The sequence below is a fragment of the Panthera pardus genome, unplaced genomic scaffold, assembly GCF_024362965.1.
Source record: "Panthera pardus isolate Hobbes unplaced genomic scaffold, ASM2436296v1 HiC_scaffold_13, whole genome shotgun sequence".
Classification (NCBI taxonomy): domain Eukaryota; kingdom Metazoa; phylum Chordata; class Mammalia; order Carnivora; family Felidae; genus Panthera; species Panthera pardus.
In genome coordinates, this window is record NW_026526688.1 from 75,000,089 (window position 1) to 75,021,817 (window position 21,729).

General features: G+C 34.9%; 1 protein-coding gene and 1 pseudogene across 3 annotated transcripts in view; one reads left to right on the plus strand and one right to left on the minus strand.

Annotated features, from left to right (window-relative positions):
* FBXW7 (F-box and WD repeat domain containing 7) overlaps window positions 1–21,729 on the plus strand; it is a 227,545-nt gene that overhangs the window by 58,114 nt on the left and 147,702 nt on the right. The window contains exon 2 of one of the 3 annotated variants that reach the window (XM_053901190.1): window positions 13,582–13,629. The exons of the other annotated variants lie outside the window; for them this stretch is intronic. The gene's annotated coding sequence lies outside the window, so the exon portion shown is untranslated. The remainder of the gene's footprint in view (window positions 1–13,581; window positions 13,630–21,729) is intronic. 3 annotated transcript variants of the gene reach the window in all.
* On the minus strand, window positions 5,571–6,415 carry LOC109262180 (60S ribosomal protein L7a-like; annotated as a pseudogene).

A 21,729-nucleotide genomic window follows, 5' to 3' on the forward strand; every position in this document is an offset into this window, starting at 1 on the left:
TTAGATACTTGACTGTTCAACCAAAGTATTTGTCCATCAGGGTATATATTACAGTCTATTTTGTTTGTATTGCCTTGTTCTTGATTTTGTAAGGTCTTGCTTTTTATGTAAACTTCTCTAGTGTTTGGTGGTATGGTTTAGTAGGGTCTGGCCTGTGTGTAGGGAGAGTCATGCACCCGTAGGATAAAGATAAACACTATTTGTCCGAGCATCAATTTTACTTAAAGAGTTAGAGAGTAGAAATGTTAAGCTAACTACACTTACTGTGATAAGCACTACATAATGTGTAGAATTGTTGGATCGCTATGTTGTACAATTGAAGCTAATATGACATTGTATTTTAGCTATACTTAAATGATAAAAATTTTTAAAAAATGGCTATTCTGAATCCTGAAAAAGAAAAAGAACGTTAAGCAATTTAACTGTTAGGTAATTAGAAGATTATATAATAAGATGACTTCACAAATAATACAGGATTGAATGCAAAATGTGTGTTGTTTTTCAAAAGTTTTTATTTATTTATTTTGAGAGGGAGAGAGAGAGAGAGGGAGGGGCAAAGAAAGAGAGAGAGAGAGAGAGAGAAGAAGAGACAGAATTCCAAGCAGGCTCTGCACTGTCAGCACAGAGCCTGACATGGGATTTGAACTCATAAACTGTGAGATCATGACCTCAGCTGAAACCAAGAGCTAGACGCTCAACCGGCTGAGCCACCCAAGTACTCCAAATGTGTGTTAGTTTTTAACATAAGTAAGACAAGCATTTTGTCTTTCATGTAGGCTCTTTAAAAGTTTGTACTCTGCATTGTCACATGTTAGGTGGAACTGAGGATAGGGTGGGTGGGATGAGAGAGTTATATGTTTATTACTTTTACCTGTGGTGGCATTTTGCTAGGGACACTAAACTGGAATGTTGTGACAAGTATTGTTTTAAGGTATTTTACCCTTGACTTTCTTGGTGTCTAGGATACCTTCCTAGGAAATTAATTTGACAGAATCTGCTTATCAGGTACAAGGCCTATTTATGGGTTAGTAGTTTTTTATGTTTTTAAAGTTTATTCATTCATTATTTCTGAGAGAGTTGGAGAGAGTGAGTGAGCGTACACAACTGGGGGAGAAGCAGAGAGAGAGAAGGAGACACAGAATCCAAAGCAGGCTCCAGGCTCTGAGCTGTCAGCACAGAGCCTTCCCTGCACAGGGCTCAACACAGAGCTCTACTCTGGAACCTTTGAGTTCACAACCACGTCCGAAGCTCAACTGGTTGAGCCACTCAGCCGCCCCCTGTGGGTTTGTAGTTTAAAACTTAAAGGCTTCCTAGTCCTGAGGTATATCATCAGGACAACTTTGTCTTCTTTTCTCCACATCTTTAGAATTTTGATCTTAGGTCTTGGTTTCAGTCTTTTTGGTATTTTTGTTGTCATTATTGTTTAATTTTGTAAACTGTGTTTACATTTTCTTTCTGTCCATTTAATTGGGCTTTGTATTTTTCTTTGTATGAATCTTGTGTCCCGAGGAACTTTGCATCTGAGCATTTAATAATTGAATTAGCTGTTGTGAGTGGATTCATTAAAAAAAATTTTTTTTTAATGTTTTTATTTATTTTTGAAAGACAGAAAGAGACAGAGTACGAGCAGGGTAGGGGCAGAGAGAGAGGGAGACATAGAATCCAAAACAGACTCCAGGCTCCGAGCTGTCAGCACAGAGGCCGATGTGGGACTCAAACTCATGAACCGTGAGATCATGACCAGAGCCGAAGTTGGATGCTTAATTGACTGTTCCTGAGTGGATTTATTTTAAATGAACAACATGCCATGAGTAATATTGTATTGCAGTTGACTTCCTTTTCTGTGCTTTTACAAAGTTGCCAGTATTTTTATTTGCTCTCCCCCCATATGTATAGCCAAGTAATTACAAAAAAGGTGCTCTTTGCCATATTTATTCTATAAATGGTACTGTGCATTTGAACTACAAAGAGGAGGACATCCTTATTTTATCTTTACCTTTTAAAGGCAAAGTTTGCTGATTTTTATTTTTTCTTTAATGGGAATTTTGATTTTTTGTTTTATGTATTTGACATTTATCATTTTAAGAAAAAAATACTTCATGCTTATTTTGGAAATTTATGTAGAGTACATGTTACAACCCATAAAGCTACATGAAATATGTAGGAATAAATTTAACAAGAAAGGGATAAGATTTGTATGATGGAAATAACATTTTATTCAAGGTTCAAATAAATGAAGAGACCTACTACTTTTCAAAATGAAAAACCCAGTGTTATAAGATGTAGACTTTTTCAAAATTTTACCCATAAAACTAATGCAATTCCAATCAAAACAACAATTTATTTTTTCAGTTTGAAAAAGGGGGGAACTTGACAACTTGATTCTCAAATATATGAAGTATATGAATCAGAGTATCCAGTAGAAGTTTTAAAAATAAAAACCTGACAAGTGTTTTATGGTATTGCTTGCTATACTGTAAAGCTGTAGTAATTAAAGGGTGTCTGGGTGGTTCAGTTGGTTAAGTGTCTGACTTCTGCTCAGGTCATGATCTCGTGGTTCATGAGTTCCAGCCCCGCGTCAGGCTCTGTGCTGACAGCTCAGAGCCTGGAGCCTTCTTTGGATTCTGTGTCTCCCTCCCTCTCTGCCCCTCCCCTGCTTGCACTCTGTCTCTCTCTCAGAAATAAATAAACATTAAAAAAAAAAAAAAGCTGTAGTAATTAAAAACATTGATAGTGATGATGCAGGAAGAGTCCAGAAAGAGTCCTAATAAATGAAAAATGAGGAGAGTGTATAGACACACAAAGCACAATGTTATTTTTTTAACATATCAAAATGTAAAGAACCATATATTTGAAAAGGAAAACAGATTTGCCTCCATTAAAATGGAATAGACTTCTCTAAGAAAAAATATTATAAGAGGGCCAGATTAGTAGAAAATATTTGTAATTTGTAGCAAAGTTTTAATAAGCATAACAGAGCTTCTAAAATTAACAAAATTTATTCTCAGTTTTTAAGAGTCTCTTATGGTTTGGCTCTTTCCCTCTCTAACTTTTCTTCCCCTCCCCCCTCCCCCATGGTCTTCTGTTAAGTTTCTCAGGGAGGGAGGGGAAAGTGGATGATGGGCATTGAGGAGGGTACCTTTTGGGATGAGCACTGGGTGTTGTATGGAAACCAATTATTTGACAATAAATTTCATATTAAAAAAGTAAAATTAACAAAGCTTAGAAAAATGAATTGTGAATAAGGAATAATAATTCTAAGAATATGCATGATTTTATAAAAGTATGCATAAAGATATATATCTTTACATATACATCTATATATGCTTATATATCTTTACATATATATGTATGTAAGTGTTAATTATAGCATCATTTGTAGTAGCAAAATGTTGGAAGCAATCTGAATGCCCACTAGTAGAGAAATGGCTACATAAATTGTAGTACATCATCCATATTTTGAATATTAATAGATTGACCAAAAAAGATTCAAATCTAAATGTCATGAAATAGCAAAATGTCCAAGACATATTATTAATATATAAAAAGAATCCTATAGTCTGATCTCATTTACTTAGTAGAACTATATTATTTATGGTAATCTTGAAACCATTCCAAAATACAGACAAGACATTTAAATTAACCTATTAATATTATTAGGAACCATAAATTTAACATTAAGAGAATACAGACAAATACAGCCACTAAGGCAAACCATAAGAGACTCTTAAATACAGAGAACAAACTGAGGGTTGCTGGAGGGGAGGTGGATGGGAGGATGGGTTAAATGGGTAATGGGAATTAAGGAGGGCACTTTTTGGGATTGGCCCTGGGTGTTATATGTAAGAGATGAATCACTTGGTTCTACTCCTGAAGCCGCCGCTACACTGTATGTTAACTAAATTGAATTTAAGTAAATTAAAAAAAATATATATATATAAAATAAAAGTCTTTTACTATCAATTGAATGGAAATATCAATATGAATCTATGATTATACACATATATAGTCCCCTCTTCCTTCTAGTAGAAGGGCTTATAAGCATCAGCAATTGCAGTAGCAATAACTACACTCAGCACTGATAAGATCGTCTCTAAATATTGTTTCTACTGAAAGGATCCAAGGCTTCTGTGAAAAATTGCAGATCCTAGTTCTTGGGCAGAGAAAACAGCCAGAAAATAAGAAAGTGCTCAAAAGCTATTGTATCACATCAGCAGAACCCCCAAACCCCAGCTCCAAAGGAGTTCCTAGTGGCCATATCTGGAACTATCTAAGCCTTAGTGAGAGAATTATTGTAATTAATTATAAAACCTTAATTTGAAAAAATAATTTAGAAGTCCAGAGTGATAAGAGGGATAAAGGAAAAGGGAAGCCTTATTTAGAGAAGAGAGAAGTTAATACCTTTTGAAGCGATGTTAGAACTAGAATATTATCATAGTGAAAACTCCAGTGAAACACTTTAGACCAGAACCATCAGTGAATGCCAAAACCTTGGAGGAAAGACTGCTGGAAACAGGGTATACACATAATACCAAATTATTATCCCACACATCACTTACTATTACAAAGGAGAAAATGTGCCTTTGCAAATAGAAAGATCTGTAAGTTGCCACTTGAACCAAGTGGTTCAAACAACATTGGTATGTTTCTTGTTGTGATGTACCATGGAATACTTAACCACCTTTGGAGTCTTCTTACCTAATATGTTTATTCTGTATCCAGTCAGGTCCCCACATTCCATGAGTTAAAATCTTTTATTAGTTCTAGGAGCTTTTTTGTAACCTTTGTCTACATTTTCTATGTAGATTGTCATGCATGCAAATAAGACCATTTTTTAAAAATGAAAATTTTTTTATTTTTTTAATTTATTTTTCATGTTTTTTAAATGAACTTTTGAGGGGGTGGGGGGAGAGAAACAGGTGGGGAAGGGGCACAGAGAAAGGGAGACACAGAATCTGAAGCAGGCTCCAGGCTCTGAGCTGTCAGCACAGAGCCCGATGCTGTGCTCGAACCCACGAACTGTGAGATGATGACCTGAGCTGAAGTTGGATGGTTAACCGACTGAGCCACCCAGGCACTCCAATACCATTTTTAATTTATTCATTTCCAATTTGTATGCCTTTTTTCTTATTTTTTCCTAACTGTTCTTGCTAGGGCTTCCAGTAATGATGCTGAATCGAATAAATGTCTTTGCCTTGTTCCTGGTCTTTTATTAGTTGTTTATTATTAAATATAGAATTAGCTGTAAGTTTATTTAGACAGCCTTTAGTAGTTTGAGAAAATTCCTGCTTTGCTTTATTTTTTTTTTTCCTTATTGGTGAGAAATGGATGCTGGATTTTGTCTAGTGCTTCATCATTAGCTGTGTGGTTCTTCTTGCTTCATTAACACGATCTCTTTCCTTGTTTGATTTTCAAATATTGGACCAGCTTTGTATTCTTGCCATATACTTACTGTACTTGCTTATGAGCTGTTATTCATTTTTATATTGCTGGGTTGAGTTTGCTTATTTATGTTTTTTTGAAAGAGAACTGTTCATCACTTTTATATACAGAAAATTCAATAGCGTCTACTAGCACAGTTTGGTGGCTAATTCTTTAGCCTTTGCCTTTTCCAACTTGGGAATGCAAGCCACTAACTTTGGACCCAGGATGTTGCCTTCCCAGTGATAGCACATCTCATCATGTCTGTCATTGTAATTGGTCCTGATAGTTTCTACCAGCTTGGCCAGAGGTCCTTTGTTTTCTGAGTTAACCTGTGTGAGAGTGACAGTGGTGCAGATCTTCCTGTGGACCAACCTGGCCTCCCCCTTGATGATGCAGTAGGGAACCCCCAGCTTATGTCACATGGCAGGCAGGAATACAACCAGCCAATGAGATCCACATCATGTGCAATTACTACCAGCTGAGCCTTCTTGTTTTCTACCAGGATGGTGACAGTATTAACCCCAGTTTGAATAACAGGCAGCCTTTTAGTGGGGACATCCCCTTTGCTGGTAGCTTTTTTCAAGGTTTGGGCCAATAATCTCTGCTGCTTCTCTCACTTTGTCTCTGGTCTGTGTTTGTGGGCCAGCTTAAGCATTTGAGTAGCTGTTTGGCAGTCTAAGACCTGGGTGAACTGGTTAATTGCAGGAGGCGCTTTTAGACGTTTATAGAAAATAGCCCTTTGCTGCTGCAGCTGGATGTAGCGGGGCCATTTGATAAAGTGGTTGAGGTTCCTTTTGGGCTGGATGTCCTGTCCAGTGCCAAAGTTCTTGGGTATTTTCTCAAACAGGGGATTGACTACCTTCTTGGCCTCTTGCTTCTTTATAACAGCAGGGACTGGGACCACCTTCTTCCCCTTAGTCTTCTTTCCTTTCAGCACCTTGGATGGCTGGAGGAGAGAGATGAGTTTGCTTATTTTGTTGAAGAATTTTGTGTATGTTCATGAAGGATGTTGTTTCTGCTGTTTTCTTACAGTATCTTTGTCTTGCTTTGGTACTTTGAGTTGGGAGTAAATTCTACTTCTTCTGGAGTAAATTGTATTTAATTGACATTACTTCTCCTACATATTTTGTAGCCTTTGTTATGAAACTTCAAAGCATGTATTTTAGTTTTTGGAAAAATTTTAACTACAAATTTGTTTTCTTTAATATATACCAGAAAATTCAGGTTATCTGCTTTTTCTTGAATGAGTTTTGGCAGTTTTTCTCTTTTGGGATGAAATGATACATTTCATTTTAGTTCCTGAATTTGTAGGCATTAATTTGTATTACCTAATTATTATAAGTATTCTGTAATTATTTTAATGTCTAAAGTCTATAGTGAAGATCCCTGCTTTCACTCCTCTTGGTAATTTATATTATCTTTCTCTTTTTTTTCCCCTTGGTTAGTCTAGGTAGAGATTTATTAATTTTATTGAGCTTTTTAAATAACTAGCTTTTGTATCCATTTATTTTTCTCTATTTTACTGTTTTCAATTACATTGAAATCCATTGATTTCTGCTCTTTATTATTATCTTCGTGCTGTTTGCTTTGAGTTTATCTTACTCTTCTTCTTTGCCCAGTTTCTTAAGGTGGAATCTTTTCAATTTAAAACTTTTCTTCTTCTTCTTCTTCTTCTTCTTCTTCTTCTTCTTCTTCTTCTTTTTAAGTTTATTTATTTTTGAGAGAGAGAGAGTGAGCATGCAAGTGGGGGAGGGGCAGAGAGCGAGGAAGAGAGAGGATCTCAAGCAGGTGCTGCACTGTCATCACAGAACCCTATGTTAGGCTCAAACTCACCAACCATGAGTTCATCACCTGAGCTGAAATCAGGAGTTGGGTGCTCAACCAACTGAGCCACCCTGGTGCCCCTCTTTTTCATTTCTCATATAGGCATTTAATGCCATTAATTTCCATCTAAACACTATGTTGATTGCATCATACTAATTTTGATATGTTGTATTTATTTTCATTTTCTAATTTCCTTTGAGCCTTCTTTGATCCATTGGTTATTTAGATATGTAGTTGAATTCTTATTTTAGGGATTTTTTGGGAGGTATTTTTCTTTTACTTATTAATAGCTTAGTTCCATTAGATAACCTATTTTGTATTTTTTTTAGTTCTTTTAATTCTTTAAATTTTGTTAAGGCTTGTTTTATTTTGGTGAATGTTTCATTGTACACTTGGAAGGAATGTGTATGCCTCTGTGGGTCGTTGGAATAATTTGTTTTGAATGGAAAGGGAAAATGTTTTAACTTTTTAATAAGATTAGACCTTAAATCCTAATTCCTTGAAGCCAGTAGGGTAATAGAAAAGGATATTGGTGGGGGGCACGTGGGTGGCTCAGTTGGCTAAGCGACAGACTTTTGATTTCGGCTCAGGTCATGATCTCACCGTTTGTGGGATGGAGCCCCACGTTAGGATCTGCGCTGGCAGTTCAGAGCCTGTTTGGGATTCTCTCTTTCCCTCTCTTTCTGTCTCCCCACCCCCACTCATGCTGGCTTGTGCACACTCGCTCGCTCTCAAAATAAATAAATTAGAAACTTAAAAAAAAAGAAAGAAAGAAAAGGATCTTGGGGATCTTGGGATTCACAATACTTGGTTTTAGATAGGCTGCCTTTTGCTATTTATATTATTTCAGATAAATTCTTTTGGGCTTTTGTTTTCTCTAGTTGTTAAATAGTATTGATACATTTGATTTTGTGAAATTCTTCTTTTCTTTAAAATTGTACGCATCAAGTTTTATAGTACCAGGTTTAAGGTTAATAGGTTTATTCTTTACTCTTTTTTTCGGTTATTGTATCATTCTTTTCCTCATTTTTAAAAACTTAGTCTGGATAGTGTAGTTTTAGGGATTATATGAGATGTTAGGACCCTGTAAAGTTTCAATCTATTGTAGAATCTGCCAGTTGCAGATATCAAGGTAGCAGTTTATGTTTCTAGATAAAGGCCATGTTTCTGGAAAGGGTTTAGAATTCTCACAGTGGTTGTATATGTCACTGCAATAAAGTGATCAGTTGGGGCTTGTGTTGACTTAAGGAGTGTGAAAATGATGGTGAAAGATATATAAGGCACAAGCTTCGAAAGAAGTACATTGTAAAAATTGGCAATTTACAAGAACTTATGAGGAGTTTAGAAATACTTGTAAGGTTTGTGGGAATGTTGAAGAATATGGTGGGGGCTTAACTTTATAAAAGAGTATTTGTGTAGCGAAAAGGATTATATATAAAATGTAGATGATTTACAACAAAACTTGTATTTCGTAGTGTTGTAGCAGCTGGGACAAGTCAGATATTTTAAAGATACCATGAATTTACTTTTTAAATTTGTAAATAGTGTCTATGGTAATCAGAATGTTGAGGGATTCTGGGGCGCCTGGGTGGCTCAGTCGGTTGAGTGTCCAACTTCGGCTCAGGTCATGATCTTGCAGTCCATGAGTTTGAGCCCCATGTCAGGTTCTGTGCTGATAGCTTGGAGCCTGGAGCCTGCTTCCGATTATGTGTCTCCCTCTCTCTCTGCACCTCCCCTGCTCATACTCTGTCTCTGTCTCTCTCAAAAATAAAATAAACATTAAAAAAAAAAGAATGTTGAGGGATTCCTTTCAAACTCTTTGAAGTATTGTTTAAGCATTTCTTTGCAGTTTTGAAGCAATCAGGCAAGATGCTTCAGAGGATAAATACTGAGTGCTGTGTCTTCTTTGTTCAGGAAATAGAAATGCAACATGAGATTTTTAAAGTGTAAATTTACATCTTTTGCAGAAAATGTGATGGGGTGAAGGTTTTTGAAAACATTTGAAGGTTGTACTGGGATTCACTTCTGTATAAGGTGGAGATAACACTGTTGATTTGTACTGGGTTGATTTGTGAAATATTGTAATTAGGCTAAATTGAATGGGTGATGGGTAATTTGAGAAACGATTTCTAATGTTTGTTCCAGGTTATTCAAGATCTGATCTTTCTAACTACTTACAACTTTTGACTAGCTGAGATCCTGCTTTTTTTATATTCATCACCAGTCTACCTCTTGCTTTTCCACCTACAAAATTAAAATAGAAAACAACAAAAAATAACAGTATATAGGGAATAATAAATAATATAGGGAAATATATCATTAGCATAACATATATAAATAAGTATATTTAAAGATGCAAGATTTTCAAATACAAATATTTGCATGGTTATAGTTCATGAGCAATCTTTATTAAATTTGTTGCTAGGTGAACGGTATGTAGTCACTGAATTCATTGATTCTGTGTCTCTTTTGTTTTAGGGGAAGACTGTTCTACTTACATCCTTATTGTCCTCTTTGGGATCTTTAGTATTACTGGAAATTATAGTTAGGTAATTTTTTTTAATAAACCCATGTCTAGTTCTGCAGGCTCTTTAGATGTTGGATGGGATCTTTTGGTTCTCAGCTTCAGAATTAATAACTCTGTGATCCTGATCCTTTTCCTAGTGTATGTCTTGTTTGCTGAGATGTGTGACCTCTGGAGAGGTTTTCCTTATATTCAGTAAGTTGATCTTTCTCTTTTAGGAAGATAAGGCAAACTTCTCTTAAGGGAGGTTCCCCCCCCCCCTTTTAGTTCTAAGATGTCTCTCAAATTAACAGATTTGTTCATATCAAAATTTCCCAAAGTGGGAATGGTAAGTCTTACTCTTGATGAGTAACCTGGTGAATACCATTTAGAAAGAGAAGTACCCCAGACGCCTGGGCTCCTCAATTGGTTAAGTGTCTGACTTGTCTTCGGCTCATGTCACCATCTCAGAGTTCATGAGTTTGAGCCCCGTATCAGGCTCTGCATGACAGTGTGGAGACTGCTTGGGATTCTCGCTCTCTGCACCGCCCTGCTTCTCTCAAAATAAATTTTTTCAGTTTAATAAACTGAAAAAAAATTACAAAAAATAAAAAAAGATAAGTACCTGAATTAGAAGAAGCAGGTATCTGGCTTGGGGGTGGAACAAATGGTTAAACTGATTAAAAAATCAGTTTTGTGAAAGGGTTACTTGTGCACCTTATGTCTGAGAACTGTACCTGAGTGGTCAGCTACCTACTAGTAGAACGCTGATGACAATTTTTGGCTGATTGGAGTTTTGGAGGAGTCTACCAGGCCAGACAAAGTAGAAAAGTAGATTAATACTTCTATATTGATAAACTTTTGCAAAGTGAACACATCTTTGTAATTGTAACCTAGATCAAGATAGTTACTTCTCTAAAGCTTCCCTGTGTTCTGTCCCAATCAAATAACCCCTTTATCCCAAAGTTAACTCTATTCTGACTTTGTGGTCAGAGATTAGTTTGGCTTGTTTTTTGAATTTAATAAATTACACACACACACACACACACACACTCACACACTCCCACCTGACATTATGTTTGTGAGATGTATCCTGTTTTGTTTTTAGTTTCCTTTTTTTCCACTGAGGTTTAGGATTACACGAACATGTAATGCTATAGTTTATTTCACCCCTTTCCTAGTGGACATTGGATTATATGGAGTTTTGGGCTCTTTAGATAATGCTGCTGTGATAAACTTTGTATATAGCTCCTTGTGCACATATGTACACATTTCTATTGATTGCATACTTAAGAATGGTATTACTTAGTCATTGGGTGTGGATATGTTCACCTTTGGTAGGTACTTCCAAATAGTTTTCCATACTGGTTATACTAATTTACATTCCTACATGCAGTGTATGAGAATGCCAGTGGCTGTACTTTCTCACTTGCACTTGGCATTGTCTGGTTTTTAAATAAATACTACACATTTCGGTTGATAATAGTATCTTATTATGTTGTCTGTATTTTCCTAATAGTAATATTGAGTACCTTTTCAGTATGCTTATTGGGTTTTGAAATTATTTTCTTGTGAAGTTTTGTTTGGTCTTCAGCCTATCTTAAAAATTGGGTTGTCTTGTTTTTGATGATTTGAAGTTGTTTTTCTAAAAAAAATATTTTGGGGGCACCTGGGTGGCTCAGTTGGTTAAGTGTCTGACTTTGGCTCAGGTCATGATCTCATGGTTCATGAGTTTGAGCCCCGTGTTGGGCTCTGTGCTGACAGCTCAGAGTCTGGAGGCTGCTTCGGATTCTGTGCCTCTCTCTCTCTCTGCCCCACCCCATTCATGCTCTGTCTGTCTCTCTCTCTCCCAAAAATAAATAAATATTAAAAAAAATTTTCATACATGAGTCCTTTGTTGGGCATGTGCATTATGAATATTTCCTCCTGCTCTGTAGCTTGCATTTTAACTTTTTAAAGAATACTACTTTTAAATTGTAATGAAGCCCCATTTGTTGTGTTGATCTTTGTGTCTTGTTTAGGAAATCTTTGCCTATTTCAAAGTCATGACAATATTTTTCTCTCATAAAACCTTTATTACTTAAAAAAAATTTTTTTTTCAATGTTTATTTCTGAGAGAGAGAGAGAGAGAGAGAGCACGTGTGTGCACAAGCGAGTGCTGGGGAGGGGCAGAGAGAAAGGGGGACATAGAATCCGAACCAGTCTCCAGGCTTCAAGCTGTCAGCACAGAGCCTGATGCGGGGCTTGAACTCACGAACTGCAAGATCATGACCTGAGCTGAAGTCGGACTCTTAACTGACTGAGCCACCCAGGCTTCCCAAAAGCTTAATTGTTTTAAAATTTATTGTTTAGGTCTCTGATATACTTTCTCTCCTTCCTTTTTTTATGGCCTGTGGATGGATGTAATGAATTTGATGGATTTTGATTTTAACAGTGGTAGTGATAGAAAATCTATTGGTATGCCTTACTCATAAGAAAACATTTTTATTTTATTTTGTATGTGATATTTTAAGTTCTGGTATGGTAACATTTTCTGTTAGTAAGATACATGATTTTGTATTCTGGTAATTCTTTAAAAGGGATTTAAAAACATTTTTTCCTGACTCTAAAAGAGGCAGTCTAGTTTTGCGTATTGTATTCTGTCTTACTTTTTTTTTTTTTTTGAAGAGTACGGTGCCTTAAAGACATTGGGTTGTTCAGTCAAAGGCAGCTGTTATATTTAAGCAGGCGATTTAATTTCTTTAAGACTTTTTTTTTTAATCTATAAAGCTAATTTAAAAAAAATGTGTATAAGTTTTTTCAAGTTGTGAGCAATGTGCCTGGCAAGCAATAAAATCTCTATAGTTACTGCTTTATTCTTGAATTTTGAACTTTGTTTTGAAGATTATTATTAAAAAAAATTTTTTTTAATGTTTATTTTTGAGAGAGAAATAGCACATGCATGAGCGGGGGAGGGACAGAGAGAGAGGGATACACAGAATCTGAAACAGGCTCCAGGCTCTGTGCTGTCAGCCCAATGCGGGGCTCGAACTCACAAACTGTGAGATCATGACCTGAGCTGAAGTCAGACGCTTAAGCGACTGAGCCACCCGGGCACCCCTGTTTTGAAGATTATTTTGACTTGAGACCTGATTGAAAGGGTATATACCATGCTTATTATAAAATTATTGATAACTAACTTTTGTAAATAGTAAAAGTAATCTGCCTGCTTATACATTCATTTCCTTTTATTGTAGATAAAATATTTTAATTTTTTTCTGTCAGTGTAAGGTTGAATTTAAAATGCTTCCTTATGTTAATGAAAAAAAATAGAGTGAATACTTTGTAAAGACTTTTCCACCTCCTTGTCTGTACTTTAACTCTGTAGTTAGGTTGTCTAGGTGCTGCTTACAAGGTGGTAACTACAGATACCAGAAGTGTAGTGTATGATATTGTCTGTTGATGGTCAGGAAGAATTTAACATACCAGTGCTTCTCTAAGACCTTGTTAGTTTGCTCTTGTCTTGGTTGGTAATTTTTGAAATCTAATTTGTTATAGAGCTTATTCTTTGTAGTCTAGTAAACTCTACCAATATCTTGATAATTCATTAGCTTTTCCATATATTATACATAAAATTTAAGTTATTTCTAACATTAGGAAAAATTGTTTTATATTTATCATGTGCCATAGTTTCAGCATGTGATGTGTTTAAGTGTTGTAAAAAAACAAGTGGGATTCTTGGCTAGATTTGACAGAGTAGGGGTAACTTCTGAAGTTCAAAAGTTCTTTCTTCTCCTCTTCCTCCTCCTGTTCTTCCTCTTCTTCATTTTGTTATTATTATTATTATTTAGGGAATCTCAACCAGCAGAGGGATTTTTAACAGGCTGCCTAAGTATTTGGTAAGTACATACTTTCAGTGTTAAATATTTTGCATGTTACTTAAGTTTGCATGTATGTTACCTTAGTGACGTTTACAGTAGTCAGTGTAAATAACAAATATAATTTATATTTCTTATGATTTTTACTTGGTACTAGAATTTCTTTATAGATTTATTCTGATTCCTTCTGATTTATTCTATACACTGTATCCAGAAAATTCTTTTAGTGTGCAATCTGAGTATTAAAAGAGTTCGATGGCAGAGCTGTCTTAGCGGGCAAGAATGCTAGTACTTTCGTGAAGGAAACACAATTTTCCTCATGTGAGATTTTTGTAGCAGTTTTCTATTAGCTGGTGACAGTAATACAGATTTCTTCTTTAGCCATCCATTACTTGACTCCTCCTTACATTAGGTCCTGTTTACCATAGTAGGTCAATATGAAGACAAATACTCTGGTAAGGCCCTAAGCTATTTTCTCTTTGGGGTCTCTAATTTCATTGTAATAACATTTTAATATTAAGAATTTCATAAACTTACGCTTTGGTTAATAGTGATAGATTTAAAAATTATTAAATATACTTCAGCAATGTGAGGCATTGGATTATCAAGTGTCATAAAATAGTTTTTTAATTGTTTTGATGTAGTCTGTGAAATGTTACTAAGGATGAATAAATTTGTTTGATTAGCTAATCGAAGTTTCCTAGATATATGAAGAGATATTTAATAATAAACATTGATTTTTCTTATTATGATTATTAATGTGTTTGAAACAATATGTATTTAACCAAATGTGTTTCTAAAATTCTATAATCATAGTTGATGCTTAAATATTGAACAATTACACTATTCTGCTTACTGTATATTTATAATAAATGTACATTTTTAGGAGCAAATGATGTTATACAAATCTCAAATTTTTACTATTATAAAATGTGGTAACTGATTCCTGAAGATATATTAGGTAGAACAAATCAACATGTGTTCTCTTCCCCATTGATGCATATATTTGAGTTAGTTTGAGGGAGGCGATCATCTTTGCATTGTATATGCTTATGATATATATTTCATTTCTGCAAATTTATTTTTAGTAACTATTGGAATACATTTACATATCAAGAAATTCATCCATAAGTGTACAATTTGGTGGTTTTTAGCATATTCAGAGGTGTGTAACTGACACTACTATCTAATTTTAGGATACTTCAACTGCACCTTGTATCCGTTAGCAGTCATTCCCTAATTCCCTTTAAACACCCTGCCTGCCTCCCCTACCCCACAGTCCCCTTCTCCAAGCAACCACTAAATACTTTCAGTTTCTATAATTTGCCTATTGTGGACATTTCATATAAAAGAAAGCATATTCTATTTGTCTTTTTGTGTCTGGCTGTTTTCGCTTAGCGTAATGTTTTCAAGGTTCACCCATGTTGTAGCATGTGTCATTCATTTTTATGGGAAAAACCATTCCATTATATACCATATTTTTTGTATCCATTCATCAGTTGATGGATTGTATCTACCTTTTGGCTATTAGGAATGCTTCTGCAATGAACATTCTGGTATAAGTTTTTGTGTGGATGTATATTTTTCTTTTGGATATGCGCTTAATAAGGGTAGAATTGCAAGATGTGATAACTGTCTAAGTCTGAGGAACTGTCAGAATGGCTGTGCTATTTTATAATCCCACCAACAGGATACGAGGATTCCAACTTCTCTACATCTTTATAGACGCTTGTTACTTTTAGTCATTTTTTGTTTTAGCTATCCAAGTGAGCGCGAAGTGGTATTTCATTGTGGTATTGATTTTCATTTCTATAATAACTGATGATGAGCATTATTTCATGTGCCTATTGACCATTTACATATGTTCTTTGGAGAAGTGTGTGTTCAAATCTTTTGCTCATTTTTTAATTGAAATTAAAAAATTTTTTAATTTTTTAATTAAAATTGTGGATTGTCTTTTCACTTTATTTCTGGTGTCTTTTGAAGCACAGAAGTTCTTAATTTTGATGATGTTCAGTTCACCTGTTTTTTCTTTTGTTGCTTGTGCTTTTGGTGTCACACTGCAAATTTATCTTTAAATAAATATTCATTTATAGTTTAGATCTGTGACAAGGTTTTAATTACCACAGGACTGTAAAGCATTGGCATTTTTTGTGTTTGACAGCCAAAGCCCAAAGGAAGCAATTATCTTTATGTTTGTGCTTCAATTCCTTAGTTAATTGTTTTAAGGAAAATGCTATGTTTTGATCCCATGGGTTACCATGAAAATGTTAGCTGTGTGTGATATATCCATTGATAATAGTCTTGTGAATTCATGTTGAGTTTTTTTGGATTGTAGGATACCTTAGTTTATCATGGCACTTAAGGTATATTTGATGTCATACCTTAATAAACTATGCCCTTTTAGGCTAACAGTATTATCAGAATTCTTTTTATCTTTTCCAGGAGGAGAAAATAAATTTTGAGAATGTTACTGATTTTAGTCTTGTGCAGGATATTTGTAGGCACTAATTTTTTGATGTATTTGTAAACTTACATATGGAATATGTATACTTTTCCTTCAAGTTTAGTAGGTATGTATCTTCTTGATTTTTATGGGACAATTTTAGTTCCTTATTTTTTATCATGTGGCTTTTATCAGTTGAAGGCATATTTCAGAATGAATTGTTCTATAATGTTTTATAATGTTGGTTTTAGAGAAATGGCATATAACAATGGAATATCACCACTCTTAGTAGTGTTGGCTTTCTGCGTAAGGGCAAAGGATTGTAATATAGTGTGATTAATGTATTTTTATTAGGGAAATTTACTTTTGTTTGTATCATTCATATTATCTAACACTGTGTTAACTTCAAATAATGAAATTTTATAGAGCCAAAATTATTGATATTCTTTTTTTTAGTTGATTTTAAATCATGGTGTCCAGTGGTTAAGCATCCACTTAAGTGTCAATTGGTAGGTAACATTGTTCTTCACTGTGATATTTTTATAGTTTGTTTTATACCACCCATGGACATTTTGCATTGGAAAAGGAAATAAAAGGTGAAACATGTCATTTTTGATGGTATTACATTTTCAGTTATAATAAAAAAAGATTTAATTGAGAGTTACTTCCTTCTATGGTATATGTCAAATGTGGCAGTTAAGAGAGTTTAACCTGTTTATGGCTGAATTAAGGCAAAATGGCTTTTGTGCACTATACTTTCTTTCTCTTGTTCTGTATGCTTACTAACAATAATTAAGTGTATATTAATTCTGAGTTATTTATATTTGAAATGGGGGTTTTAATATTAATAGAGACACTTTTTTTCTTACAAGAGTAAGTGGAGTTGCCCTTTAGTTAAACCACTAATTTCTTACTGAAATCAGTCGGGGTTGCTTTATATTCTAGGTAGCAGATTCTCAGCTCATGTCCTAGAGTTTGCTGTTCTACTGATGTGCTTCATAATACACCTTGGAGATATTGGTCAGGGTTGTGTGGATAGAATAATTAAACTATTCTTTGTCAGAACAGTCTTTCACTACTTAATCTTACTGAGGAAAGCTCAAATGGACTTGGATTATTCTAAATGTCACATTATTTTTGTACAAATGTCTGAAAACCATTACACAATAGTATTGACTCCCTTTTCTCCCAGTACAATTTCTGTAGCAACATCATGCAAGGAGGTTTTCCTAAAAGCTTTTTCCTTCAGAACTCCCCCCACCACCCCCCGTTTTTAAGGAAAAGGTTGATCCAGAGTAGCCCACTTTTAATCTAGTAGTCATCTCAATTTTATTCTTATTAATCCTTAAGGTTTCCATACTTCTGATCTTTCTTCAGAAATTTCCAGTCTATTAATTGAAATAATTACAACTGTTCATTTCTTTGGTTTTGTTCCCTGTTCATGGACTTCCTCGATTTGGTAGAGTTCTATCTGATTACGGTCTTTAGAAGTTTCTAATATAAATTGACACTTTTCCTCCTAGCTTAGCCTCAGTGCTTCCTGGTGATCCTTATCTCATTTTGATCTTCTATTTCATTCTCAATATTAGTTATTTGGAACCTTTCCACTGTCCTCAAATGACCAGTCCTATTTCTGTTTTTCTCATTCTTTTTTCATTTCATATTTTATACTTTATTTCTATCTTCAGTCAAAGAACAAAATGTTTTCATTTTTTTCAAAGGATAATACCTATATTCTTAATCTTATCCCTTCTTCCTTTCACTTGAACCTTGCTGTTTTCTGTTATTCTCCTTTTCCATGCTGGGTTCTCCATCTTATCACACTTAATCTTGAAAAGTGCCTTTTACTTTTACTCTTTCCCTATCCTTCCCTTTATCACTGAGCTTGTTTGATTTGTGGTCCAGTTGCTTAATTCTTACTCGGCTACCTTCTGCAGTTTGACTATTGTTTCTACTGGCATTCTGCTTCCTCAAGTGAAAGTAAACTTTTCTTACCTAACCAGATAGATAGTTAAGCTCATGTTAAAATGCTTTACAACATCCCTAAGGTAAGATTGAGTTCCAGTTGCTAAATCTGTGTGTTTTCATTTCTCATCCTGTCCTACTTTTTTTTTTTAAATAGCATTTGGTATTTTGCTTCTTCTTAACATTCACTTCTCCCTTGTATTCCATAATAACCGTGCTTTATGGTTTTTGTGTGATTTGTCCAGCTACATGTTCTTTTTGTTACTGCTTTTTTCTTTCATATACCTCTGAGGTATAAACTGCATTGAAGCTTTGCTCCTTGCTCCTTCTCATTATGTATCATTTCTAGGAGATGGTCTCTGTTTTTATTATGTAAGTTATCACAAATTTGTGATGACTCACAAATGCCACACTTTCCTTCATTGTCTGTTTGACTTCAATTATTTTGTCCTTAGCACCCCTAAATTATTATTTCTCAAGCTGAAAAATTTGCCTTGAACATGCTTGATATATTGTTGGAATTTACTAAATGCTTATTGAATCAGTGAATGAACTCCTTATCCAAGTGCCCCAATCTGTTCGGTTTGTTCTTTTTTTTATATATAATGATTTTAACCATTCACCTATTTTCATGTTACAAACCCTATAATATCTTTGACCAATTCTTGTCTACCCTTGTTAGCATTAATTATTATATTTTGGTTCTAAGCTTAACTAATGAGGTAGATGATGTTCTCATTTGCAGATGGTAGAAATAGGGATCACAGAGATTGTGATGTACTTATGATTTCATGGATAGTGGTGGAGTTGAAAATTAAGATTATGTTTCTGATTACATGTTTCCTGGTTTTCACAGAAAACATTGTTTCTAATGATAAAAGCAGTATGATAGATAATAATTACTCTTAATGTACTATGTGAGTTAAGAGAATAAAGACTGGAAGATGGTAGGAGTACTTTAAATTCTTATGTGATGGGATGAAGGTCCTAATTCAGAGGGAGGAATGAAAATCAAGGATGTGAGAAGTTTTTCACTCAACATTAATAGAATTTTGAGATTCTGACATCTGGTAATGATGCAGTGATGCCAGTGAAGTAGTTGTTGAGTGAACCATCCTTCAGATAACAATTATAAAATTATAAAATCTGGATAAAATATTAAACTTCATCTGTGTGAAAGCCGCAAAAAATGACTGTAAATGAAGCAGAAGCCAGATTAAAGGTTACTACTCTTTAAAGCCTGCAACTGCAAGGGCGCCTGGGTGGCTCAGTCAGTTAAGCGGCCGACTTCAGCTCAGGTCATGATCTCGGGGTCCGTGAGTTCTAGCCCCGCGTCGGGCTCTGTGCTGACAGCTCAGAGCCTGGAGCCTGCTTCAGATTCTGTGTCTCCCTCTCTCTGACCCTCCCCTGTGTCTCTCCCTATCTTAAAAATAAACGTTAAAAAAAAAAAAAAATTAAAAAAAAAAAAAAAAGCCTGCAACTGCAATGTGTAAGAATTGTATGTTTGTAGCTTTCTTGGCTTTGGATGCATCCCAGCCTCCTGTAGTTCCAGTAGCATGGGACAGAAGTTAGGGCTAGCCAAGCAGCTGGGAATATACTGAGAGAGATTCTAGAAGCAAAAGAACCATTGAAGAGGTAAACAAAAACTAATGGAATTTTTCACCAGCCCACCAGCATTGCAAGCAATTCTAAAGGAAGTTCATTAGTCTGAATGGAAATGGCATCAGGTTGCAAGTGCCATTTACAGTACGGAATCAACATTTAAAAAAAGTGAATATGTGGGTAATAATAAAAACTATAAACTTTTTTTAATTAAAAAAATTACCGATGATTAAAGCAAAAACTATGATTGTATTGTTCAGTTTAAAATGTATATATGAAAATAGTAGCACAAAGTTGGAGTATTTCTGGCTTAATTTGTATTTCTCTGATGTCAATATTGAGCATCTTTTCATGTATTGTTGGCCATTTGAATATCTTCTTTGGGGTGAAGTATCTAATCTCAAGATTTTGAGAATTGACTTCTATACAATATTTAATAAACATGTCATAATAAGACATTATGATAAATTGACATTAATACTTAGTATTCTGGCTTAGAAACCTTCTACTTAGGTTATCTTTTAGTTTCTTTCAGTAATGTATGGCAGTTTTTTTTAAGGTGATAAGAAATATTAAACTCTATGCTTAGTAGGTAATAATTCCTCATTTTCCCCTCTCTTAGGCCCTGGTAATATCTACTTCCTGCTGTATGAATTTTCCTATTCTAGATATTTCATGTAAGCGGGACCATCCAGTAATATTTGTTCTTTTTGTGTCTGACTCCCCCCCCCCCCCCCCCCCCCCCCCCCCCCCCGCCAAGAGAGAGACAGTGCAGACATGCTAGCGGGGAAGAAGGGCAGAAGGAAAGGGAGAGAATCCCAAGTAGGCACCATGCTCAGCACACAGTGTCGTGGGCCTTGATTCCACAATTCTGGGAATTTCCTGAGCTGAAATCAAGAGTTGGTTGCTCAGCCAACTGAGCCACCCATGCGCCTAGAGTTTGTGCCTGGCTTTTTTCACTTGTAACGTTTTCAGAGTTTATCTATGTTGTAGCATGCATCAGAATTTCATTCCTTTTTATGGCTGGATAATATTCCACACTTTGTTTATTTCTTCATCTGCTTGTGGATACTTGGGTTTCCCCCCTTTTGGCTATTGTGAATAATGCTGCGGTGAACATTGGTGTACACGTATCTGAGTCCGCTTTTCCATTCTCTTGGGTGTATACCTAGAAGTGGAATTGCTGGGCTATGTGGTAGAATTCTATGTTTAGCTTTTTGAGAAACTGCCAAACTGTTTTCCACAGTGGCTTCGCCATTGTATATTACTAACACCAATTTACAGGGGTTCCAGATTCTCTGTATCCTCACCAATGCTTGTTATTTCCTATTTGTAGTACCTTTTGGGGGTAGATTTCCTAGGATTTTCTGCATAAACAATCATATATGAACAGAGACAGTTTTACCTCTTTTTTGATCTTTTTGTTTTTCTTTCTCTTACCTTTTTATATTGGATTTCTAATTATGAGGATAAATAATGAGAACAAGCATTCTTGCCATGTTCCCAAACTTAGGGAGACTATATTTGACATTTCATATTAAATCTGTTATTAGTTATAGGACTTTCATAGATACCCTTTATCTGGTTGAGGAAGTTCTTCACTGGTTCAGTGGTTTTGTCTGTCTTTTTGTTAATGGTATTTGATTTTTGATCATTTAGTTTTTTTCTTTCCAACTATTCCTGTGAATTACGGTGATTATTTTTTCATGTTAACTCTATATTCTTAGATAAACTTCACTTTGTTGGGATATATTATTGTTTTTATAATCACTGGATTTGATTTGCTAAAATTTTGTCAAAGCTTAAAGTGCCCTCTTTTCCTCTGTTTTGTATAATACTGACATATGTTTGTATGCCAGACATATAATTTATATAAAACTTGGCATATGGTTTTCTTAAATATTTGATAGAATTCAGCAGTGAAAGTTTTCTTGAAGGACAGTTTTGGATTGTGAATTCAATTTTACCTCTTGGTAGTATTGGTGTTTTGCATTTTTCACAGTATTTTTGTTTCATTTATTTTGTTGAATTGGTTAGTACAAAGTTGTTCATAAGATGCTCCTATTATTTTTTAATGCCTGCAGGATCAGTGGTGATACTAGCTTTTT